Genomic DNA, 10,239 nt, shown 5'->3' with positions numbered 1-10,239 from the left:
TTGGAGGTGGCTTGCGCTGGGTGGGTTGTACTGGAATCAGTGGTTTGCTGTGAGTTGAGGTGTGGTGGTTTTGCATGGTTTGCTGTGTGTTTGATTGTATTTGTATGGTGTGTTAGATTGGTGTATAAAATCACACATAGAAAATCACACACAGAAAAAAAAAAATGGTTTTGTAAACTGTAGAACAAGATAATTGTTATCTTCTGAGAACAGCTCCCATGAGCATAAAAAATGCAAAGAGAAAAAATATTTTTTGAGCCAAATAAGATAAAGTTGTAAATTGAAAATATATACATTGTAATTTTGATTGTTCAGCTGGCAATTCTTTCCAGTCGCACACTGTTTGTTTTGAAGGCGTTTGAATTATAAAATATGAAAACAGTACCTATATTTCACTGGTATATGTGAATGGGCATTAACATAATCAGGTGCATCTGAACTACTAGTTGGGGTAAAGTTTGTGTTCGATTCCAATGTAAATGCGCTTAAAAGCATATTTAAGCTTCTTTTTTTAAATAACATAACATTAGATGACAGATTTGTTTAATAAAATACATTCCAACTTTAGCAATGAAATAACTGTTAAATTAGTTTTAATATATTCAGGGGAAGTAACAGGTACAAAGGTCATAGAGGTTACTTTTAATGAGGTGCAGATATAGCCTCATTACGTCATTGGCAGTACTAGGACCTCCAATGGCTAGTGGGGGTTGGACCGCCATACCCCAGGTGGTCCAACTACCACATTACAACCCGCTATCCCTGCCAGGAACATGGTTCCCGATGGTTGACAGCGGTCAGATTCGTGGTCAGCAACAGCATGCTGAGTTCAGCACCACCGAGCTGATCACAAATCCAGCTTCTGCCAGCCTATTAAAGGCGGAGACCCCGCCATGGAAAGGCTGGTAGAAACACAGTGCAGGGGGTTCCCCTGCCCAGCACCCTCAGAATGCACACTGTCTGCTTTGCAATACAGTAGCACTGTTCTCACCAGGCTGACCGGTGGGAACATCATTACACAATGTTCCCACCAGTCAGACCGGTGGGAACTTCGTAATAGAACGAGGGGGTTGAGGCAGCCAGGTTGATGGCTGTCTCTCCACAAGTTTGGCAGTCGGCTTGTCTGACCGCCAAACTCGTATTATGAGTCCCATAATCTGTAAAGAATAGATTTTTGGTTTTCTAAATATACAAAAGTTCCTTGCATGCAAATAAAAGTAACTTTGAGTGTTGAAGTTTCAATCGTTGTAGTTTGTTGATTGTAATGTATGTGTTGTTTTGGTTTGTGATATTTTGGATTGTATTGTGTTGGATTGTTTTTGATTGTAAATGAGTGGCGTGTTTTTGTTGGTTTGATATGCTTTTAGTGGTGATTTTGGACTAGAGAGGTGTATTTTGGAGTGATTTTGCTGATATTTGTAGCTAATTTTATGAGAAAAAGTTTACTTACCTTTTAAAAGATTTGATTTGTTTAGAAGAAGTGATTCTGTGTGGAAATAAAAAAATGAATATTGAGGTGTTATTAGTTTGTGAATATTTTATGTTACAATTGTTTTTAAAATTACTTTTAAAAGTTGTGAATGGTTGTAATGATTTTTTAAAATGTTTTGAAGTTTAAAATGCATTAATGATAGGGCATAAACAAACAAGTACAAAATTGTGCTAATAACACTATAGAGGGGAAACAAACATTTTTGAATGTCTAGTTGAATGTTTTTATGTTTTATTAGTGCTGATTAATACATCTGGAACTAGGTACCCTAAAAAGATAATATATATAAAATGAAACTGAAATAAAAAACTGTAAGTTGATACATTGACTGCCAGAAGTAGTACTGTAATTTCCATTTCAATTTTGTGTGTTTAAGAAAAATGAGATAGATAAAAGTGTAAGGCCCTCATAGAAGGACAATAAATGTAATAACATATTTTAAATATTTTTTACAGAAGTTCTAAAGTATATAAAATGATGGGAAACTGATTACTTTTGTAAGCTTGTATTAGAGTGTGGTAGATTGCAGTGGGGCAAATTGTTTTGGATTGGAATGGGGCATAGTGGAGCGGGGTAGATTGTTTTGTATTACAGTGGAGAAGATTGGTTTGGATTGTAGAAGGAACATTTATTTTGTTTGTATTGTGGTAGATTGAAGTGGGGTTGATTATTTTGTATTGGAGTGGTGCAGATTCTGTTGGATAAGAGTGAAGTACATTGCTTTAGATTGAAGTGGAGCACATTGTAGTGGGACAGATTGTTTTAGATTGGAGTAGGTAGATTGAATTGAGTGGATTTATTTGTAAGGGAATGGATTTAGGTATGTATTTGGAATGTTTTTTGGGATGTATTTAGGTGATTTGTATTGGAATAGGATAAACTGTAGTAGAGTGGATTGGAGTGGAGTAGTTTGTTTTGGGCCTGTAAAGCAAGGACACAAGCTATCACTCCTAAAATAGTCTGTTGTTTCTGAAGGATTAGTAACAGTGGGTGTTAGACCTGGCATCCTTGGTGGGGTCTCCAGTGTTTTGTTTTTTTGCCACTGCTTCCCATGTTTTGACTGTGTGTTGGACTCTCTTTTTTACTGTTTTTGGTACGCTGGGCACTTTACCACTGCTGACCAGTGCTAAAGTGCAAGTGCTCCTGTGTAAATTGTATGGATAATTGGCTTTTCCATGATTGGCACATTTGATCTACTACTCAGCCCCTTGTAAAGTGCACTACAGGTGCCCAGGGCCTGTAAATCAAATGCTACTAGTGGGCCTGCAGCACTGGTTGTACCACCCACATGGGTAGCCCTGTAAACATGGATCAGACCTGCGACTGCAGTGTAAGTGTGTACAGTTTCAAACTGCCAATTCGATGCCAGGCCCAAACCTTTCCTTTTTATACATGTAAGGCACTCCTAAAATAGGCTCTAGGTAGCCCCCTGGGCAGGACACAGTGTATGTTAAAGGGGAGACATGTACTGATGTGTTTTGCATGTCCTAACAGTGAAATACTGCCAAATTCGTTTTTACTGTTGCAAGGCCTGTCTCTCTCATAGGTGAACCTGGGGCTGCCTTTAAATATCCATGAAGTGCAGTTTCCCTTTGAGAGCAGATAGAGAAATGGAGTTTGGGGTCTCTGAACTCACAATTTAAAAATACATCTTTGAGTGAAGGTGGTTTTGAATGCCACTTTTAGAAAGTAGGCATTTTCTTGCTTAAACCATTCTATGACTCTGCCTGCTTGTGTGTTCCCTGTCTGGGTCAGACTGACAGTTGGGCTGTTTGTGAATCCCCTCTAGACAGTGACACAAAGGGAGCTGAGGTGTAGCCTGCATATCCTGGAGCCATCTGAGCTAGAGTGGAGGGAGGAGTGGTCACTTACACCTGAATGGGCTGTGCCTGCCTCACTCAATGCAGTCTCCAACCACCTGGTGTGTGTCTGGAGCCAGGCCTGGGCAAGGCAGGATATTGTGAACAACAGAGACTTTCTTTTGAAGTTTGCCTACTTCAAAGGCAGAAAGGGGTATAAGTAGTTGACTCAAAAGCCCAAATTTTTAGATCAGTTCTGGAACCAAGAGGAACCTCTGCCAAGGAGAAGAGCTGGAGGAGGATTACTGCCCCTTTACCTGTGACTTGCTGGGTTGGCCTGCTGTTGCTGCTCTTGCCTGAAAGAGGAGAAAGACTGGACTTTGTGGTATATTCCTGCTTGTGAAGAATCTCCAATGACTTGAACTGAGCTTGCCTCCTGTTTTGAAGTCTCAGGGCCATCAAAGACTTCATCTGCCAGCACCTGGACTCTCTGCTGAGACTCCTGACCTGCCAAGTGGTGCCCTATCCAGTCCCTGGGCCTTTGAAAGGTGAAGTTGGTAGAAAAAGGATTGAAATCCACGCACAGGAAGCCGTGCAGGAAACATTTCGACACACCATCTGCAATACAGTTGAAAAACAATGAGCCACCTGCTTTGCCGCTAATCGACGCTCTACCTGCATCGCGGCTGGTAGATTGTGTGATGCCACGCAGACTGGCGGCGCCCCACTCGCGGGCCACATTCAGATTGGTGATCTGTGTCTCGGACAGCCGTTTCTGCCGTGGGCCGCTTTTCAGTTTGCGACCTGTTTTTCGGGCTGCAGCGCGACCTGAGACCTTTCCTTTAGGCCTGGTTTCTCGCTGCATCCTTGTGACGGGCCAGTGCTGCCAGGCCCGTCCGTGAAGGCAGCATGTGCTGACGCTGCCGCCTCCATCCCGGAACCGGAAGACGGAACCACCAGTCCCCTGGGACTTCCGGGGCTCAAGGGGCAGCGGCGAACGGTTCGTGCGCCCGAGAGCGAAGAAAAGGAGAAGACCCCGGCAGACAAGGGAGCGGAAGAGGCAGGAGAGACGAGGAAAGAAGACGGAAGGCGGTCACAGCAACCAGTGAATAGCCAGAACGCGAAGGGAGGCGGGAACCAGACGTAGAGTGCCCCGGAGGTATCCGCAGTTCTGACAGGAGCGCAGGAGGCGCACCGCAAAGTTTCCAGCCACGCTTCAGGAGAAGCGTGGGCCACCCAGGTGCGTCCATAGTATGGCTTAAGGGAAAACAAGGGCGGTTGGGAGGAGGAGCGGGAAGGAAAGAAGAGGGGGAGCTGGAAGGAAATAAGAGGGGGAGTGGGAAGGAAATAAAGGGGAAACCAGAGGGGGGAGGTAGGAGAGAATAAACGAGGATGACACAAAACAGAAAAGGGACAACAGGAGAATAGAAAGGAAACCAACAAACAGAGGAAGGACTTACAAGAGACAGGAAGCCAAAAAGGGGTCAGAGAGAGAGAGAGAGAAAGACCCAAGAGGTTAAAAGATAGCGAAGAAGGATACCAAGAACCAGCAACGAAGAACAGATGAGAACAAAATAGAAGACAAGGAACAGGAAAGTACTAGAAAAGAAGGAGAGGAAAACCCTTCAGACAACAGAGATAGGAAATAGGGAAGAGGAGTAAGACAAAGAACAGGAAAGAACTAGAGAAGAAGAAAAGGAACTTACCAATCTTGTTCTTCCCCACATGTGCCTCCTAGGAGCCCTGGAGGAAGGAGAAAAAAGGAAAGAGAATTGAAGGCCATTGGATAAGAGACGAAGATTGAACAGTACAGCATATGTAACTTATACGTCACGCCAGAAGAAAATGAATTAATAAAACTCACCTGAACTCATACCCCACTGCCTTCGCGTCGTCACTGACATACCCGGTGACAAGTGGTGTCAGAAGTGGGATTTTGTCGCCCGAAACCCGACGCCATGGAGGAGAAACCCACACTTGCGGACATGATAGAACAACTGGCCGAGGGTCAGCGCCACTTACAATTGGTCTGGGAACAACAACTCAAGGAAGCCAAAGAAGAGCGAGAGGCACTGCAAACAACGCTGAAAAGCCAGGCCACCATCATGGCCAACAACCAATTGGTCCATGAGACTGCCTTGGGAAAAATGACCGACGCCATTGCGCACACAAAAGTGCATCCCAACGTACCGAGCAGTGTCCTTCAGAAGTACCAAGAACACGAGGACCCCGATTCGTTTTTTACGAATTTTGAAAGGGTAGCAAGTACGGCCAATTGGCCTGAGGATAAATGGGGACAATACATAGCACCCTTGCTAACTGGTCAACTGCAAGCCACCTATCAAGCGGTAAACCCTGTAGGGGTTACCCCCTACACTGAGATAAAGAAGGCAATCCTAGAACGTATAGGATTAGATAAAGAAAGTTATAGGGCTAAGTTTAGACAGACTAAGTGGATACACCAGGAGAATCCACGCACTTTGTACTACCGGGTACACCATGCTGGGGTAAATGGTTGCATCCCACGGAGACCACGAAAGAGGAGATGTTTGATGCTATAATACTCGAAAAATACTTGGAAGCCCTCCCTCCCAGCACCCGAAATTGGGTCCGACAACACCCTGGCTTAACCAATCACACCGCAATAGACCTTGCTTGCGCCTACCATCGGGCCCCGGATTTTCAAAGTGTCCCCTCTAAACCAAATACCTCCACCACCCCCCGTTCAGAGCCAGCGAAACCCATACATCCATGAACCATGATGCTACATGGTTCAGACCGGGCAATACCTACCTCTTCCTCTGTTTCAAGTCATCCCACAACTGGACCCCAGTGTTTCCACTGTTCAGAATGGGGATACATCGCCCGTAACTGTCCATTAAAGAAAGAAACGGAGGAGCCCATGGAGATAGCAATGAGAAGGGCCGAGTATTATGGTCTGACAAAAAGAAAGCTAAATATACTCTAACTGTCTCTCTTAATGGCATAGAAAGGAAAGCTCTGGTAGATTCAGGGTGTAGCCAAAGTGTAGTCAGACAGGAACTGGTGAAACCTGAACAATGGACTCCTCAAACCCAAGTCCTCATCACATGTGTCCATGGAGACCAACAACTGTATCCGGTGGCTATGGTCCCTCTCAATTCGAGAGGGGCAGAGGAAACAATTACTGTGGGAATGATCCCAAACCTGGGGGAGGATCTAATCCTCTGCACTGACTATGTGAACTTCACCCCTCTCTTAGAAAAGGCCTGCCAAGAACATATAACCAACACCTGGTGGGAAGAAGCACCGTTTGGGACAGCCGAGGTAGAAGCAAGACCCCTGAGAAAGAAACTCAGCTGAAAACAAAAGAGGGAACAACGACAGGAATACCAAACCACCCTACCTCCGGAGTCCCCCGAACCCGTCCCTGTGGGCCGCCACGGTTTTAACAACTGTAGGGAGTTTTAGACAAGCACAACGAGAGGACCCCACCCTGAAAAACGCCTGGCAGCAGGCCCTACACCCGGATGGACAATCGGTAGGTCCTACCTTCACAATAGAAAATAACTTATTGTATAGATGTATACCCAACCCAGCAGGAAGAACCTCTCAACTGGTAGTTCCCCAAACACACGGACAACAGGTCCTACACTTAGCACATGGGGATAACGGGGAGGGACATATGGGAAGAGAAAAGACCGAGGCAGCGGAATTACGGCGGTTTTATTGGCCGGGGTATATAGGGATATTAGGAAACACTGTCACAAATGCCCAAAGTGTCAACTAATAAATCCATCTCCTCACGGGCCGGTCCCTTTACAACCACTCCCAATTATTGAAACTCCTTTTTCTCGAGTTGGACTACATATTGTAGGACCCTTAACCCAGTCAGTCAAAGGACGCCAGTACCTCCTAGTCCTGGTAGACTAGGCAACCCGGTATCCCGAGGCTATACCTATATCCAGTATGCATACTAAAACCATATCACAGGCCATGATCGAGTTTTTCTCCTGCGTAGCTTTTCCAAAGGAAATACTTACAGACCAGGGAACCCCATTTATGTTGCGTCTTATGGCCAAAATATGCCACTCCCTAGGGGTCAAACAGATACGCACCTCGGTATATCATCCTCAAAACGACGGTTTAGTAGAACGGAATAATAAGATAATTAAAACACTACTCCGAAAAGTTATTTCTGAAGCAGGAAAAGACTGGGAAAAGAAGCTACCATTGGTTCTTTATGCCATACGCACACAATGTCCAGGCCTCCACTGGACACAGCCCTTTTGAGTTGCTGTTTGGGAGACAACCCCGTACTCTTTTAGAAATGTTGGCAGAACATTGGGAGGAATCGGACAAAGAGGTCAAAGATATCCTTACATATACCAGAGAGTTGAGGGAAAGCCTACATACGGTATGGGAGGAAGCCCACACTGCATTAAGAGAGGCCCAAAACAAGCAGAAAAGACTATGGGGGTCATTCTGACCCTGGCGGTCATTGACCGCCAGGGTCAACGACCGCGGGAGCACCGCCAACAGGCTGCCGGTGCTCCCAAGGGCATTCTGACCGCGGCGGTCCCGCCGCGGTCAGAAACGGAAAACCGGTGGTCTCCCGCCGGTTTTCCGCTGCCCTGAGGAATCCTCCATGGCGGCGCAGCTTGCTGCGCCGCCATGGGGATTCCGACCCCCTCACCGCCATCCTGTTCGTGGCGGTCGTGACCGCCAGGAACAGGATGGCGGTGAGGGGTGTCCTGGGGCCCCCGTAAGAGGGCCCCTAAAAGATTTTCAGTGTCTGCATAGCAGACACTGAAAATCGCGACGGGTGCTACTGCACCTGTCGCACCCTTCCCACTCCGCCGGCTCCATTCGGAGCCGGCTTCATCGTGGGAAGGGGTTTCCCGCTGGGCTGGCGGGCGGCCTTCTGGCGGTCGCCCGCCAGCCCAGCGGGAAACACAGAATAACCGCGGCAGTCTTCTGACCGCGTAGCGGTATTCTGTTGGGGGAACTTTGGCGGGTGGCCTCCGCCGCCCGCCAAGGTTAGAATCACCCCCTATATGACTCCTGTTGTCTGAGGGTGGGAGATAAAGCGCTGGTATTGTTGCCCACTTGTGAAAACAAGTTACTTGCCCGATGGCAAGGACCCTACGAGGTAATAGAACAAATCAATCCCACCACATATAAACTTCAAATACCCCCGGGTACCGGCTGGGAACAAATTTATTATATCAATCTTCTGAAGAAGTGGTGTGATTCGACGGACGAAGACGCCACTCTGTACATAGCAAAAGAACCTGAAGAAGACATACCCATACACCTGCTCCCAACTGGTTCATGGACTAACAATCCTATTCCTCAGTTAAATGCTGCCCTCTCTGAATCCAAATTAAACCAGCTTAAAACCCTTGTCCGTGACAATATAGATGTATTTTCAAAAACTCCGGGACGAACTTCATTAGTCCAACACTCCATTCGCACCAATACAAACACTGTATCTCGACAATGTCCATACCGCATCCCTAAGGCAAATAAACAGGTCCTAGAACAAGAAGTAGAAGCTATGTTAGAAGCGGGTATAATTGAGCCATCTACCAGCCCTTGGTGTTCCACGGTAGTGCTAGTACCAAAACCGGATGGAAGCACCAGATTCTGTGTTGATTTCAGACATGTCAACGCATTATCACAGTTTGACTCATACCCAATGCCATGCATAGACGAACTCTTAGATTGTTTAGGCCAAGCCCGATATATGACCACCCTGGACTTAACGAAAGGGTATTGGCAGATTCCGTTACGCCCAGAAGATAAGGAAAAAAAACACGTTTGATACTCACTCTGGCCTTTATCACTTCTCGGTTCTTCCGTTCGGGCTCCATGGAGCTCCTGCCACCTTACAACGGCTTATTGATAAGATACTCAGACTATATCACCAGTATGCTGCAGCATATCTGGATGATATAGTGGTCTATAGCGCTACTTGAGAGGAACATTTAGAACACCTAAGACACATATTACAGGCCCGGAGGGAAGCCAACTTCACAGCTAATCTGGAGAAATGTAAGTTAGGCCACACTGTAATTAAGTACTTGGGCTATGTACTAGGAGAGGGACACATAAAACTGCAGATAGAAAAAATCCAAGCGATCACCCAAATACCCATTCCCCGTACAAAAAAGGATGTACGGGCCTTTTTGGGCCTTGTAAGATATTATCGTAGGTTCATATCCCAGTTTTCCACTATAGCAGGGCCCCTTACGGACTTATTGAAGAAAACATGTCCTAACAAGATACCTACCCTCTCTGCTGCTGAAGTAAAGAGTTTTGAGACTTTGAAACACTTCCTGACGTCTGGGCCGATTCTATGTTGTCCCGACTTCACCAAGCCTTTTGTGGTACAGACCGTTGCCTCGGATGTGGGACTGGGGGCGGTGCTACTGCAAGAAAAAGGGGACAGGGCTTTGCATCCCATTGTCTACATTAGTCGTAAGCTCCGTCCCCGGGACCAGCACTACCCCAGCCTGGAAAAAGAATGTTTGGCGATCAAATGGGCAGTTGAATCCCTACGGTATTATTTGGCGGGAAGAACTTTCACACTATTGACAGACCATGCTCCATTAACCTGGCCTGCCCAACACAAAGACACCAACGCTCGAGTGCTCCGGTGGTTTCTCTCACTCCAGGCTTTTTCCTTACAGATTCGTCATTCTCCTGGTACCCTCATGACGAATGCTGATTACCTGTCTATCAGCCGTTCGCTAGGGGGAGTGTCTGTTAAGGCAGCATGTGCTGACGCTGCCGCCTCCAACCCGGAACCGGAAGACGGAACCACCAGTCCCCTGGGATTTCCGGGGCTAAAGGGGCAGCGACGAACGGTTCGCACGCCCGAGAGCGAAGAAAAGGAGAAGACCCCGGCAGGCAAGGGAGAGATAGTGGAAGAAGCAGGAGAGGCGAGGAAAGAAGACAGACGGC

Source organism: Pleurodeles waltl, chromosome 4_1 (assembly GCF_031143425.1).
Source record: "Pleurodeles waltl isolate 20211129_DDA chromosome 4_1, aPleWal1.hap1.20221129, whole genome shotgun sequence".
Lineage (NCBI taxonomy): Eukaryota > Metazoa > Chordata > Amphibia > Caudata > Salamandridae > Pleurodeles > Pleurodeles waltl.
Note: the sequence above shows the minus strand (reverse complement) of the source record.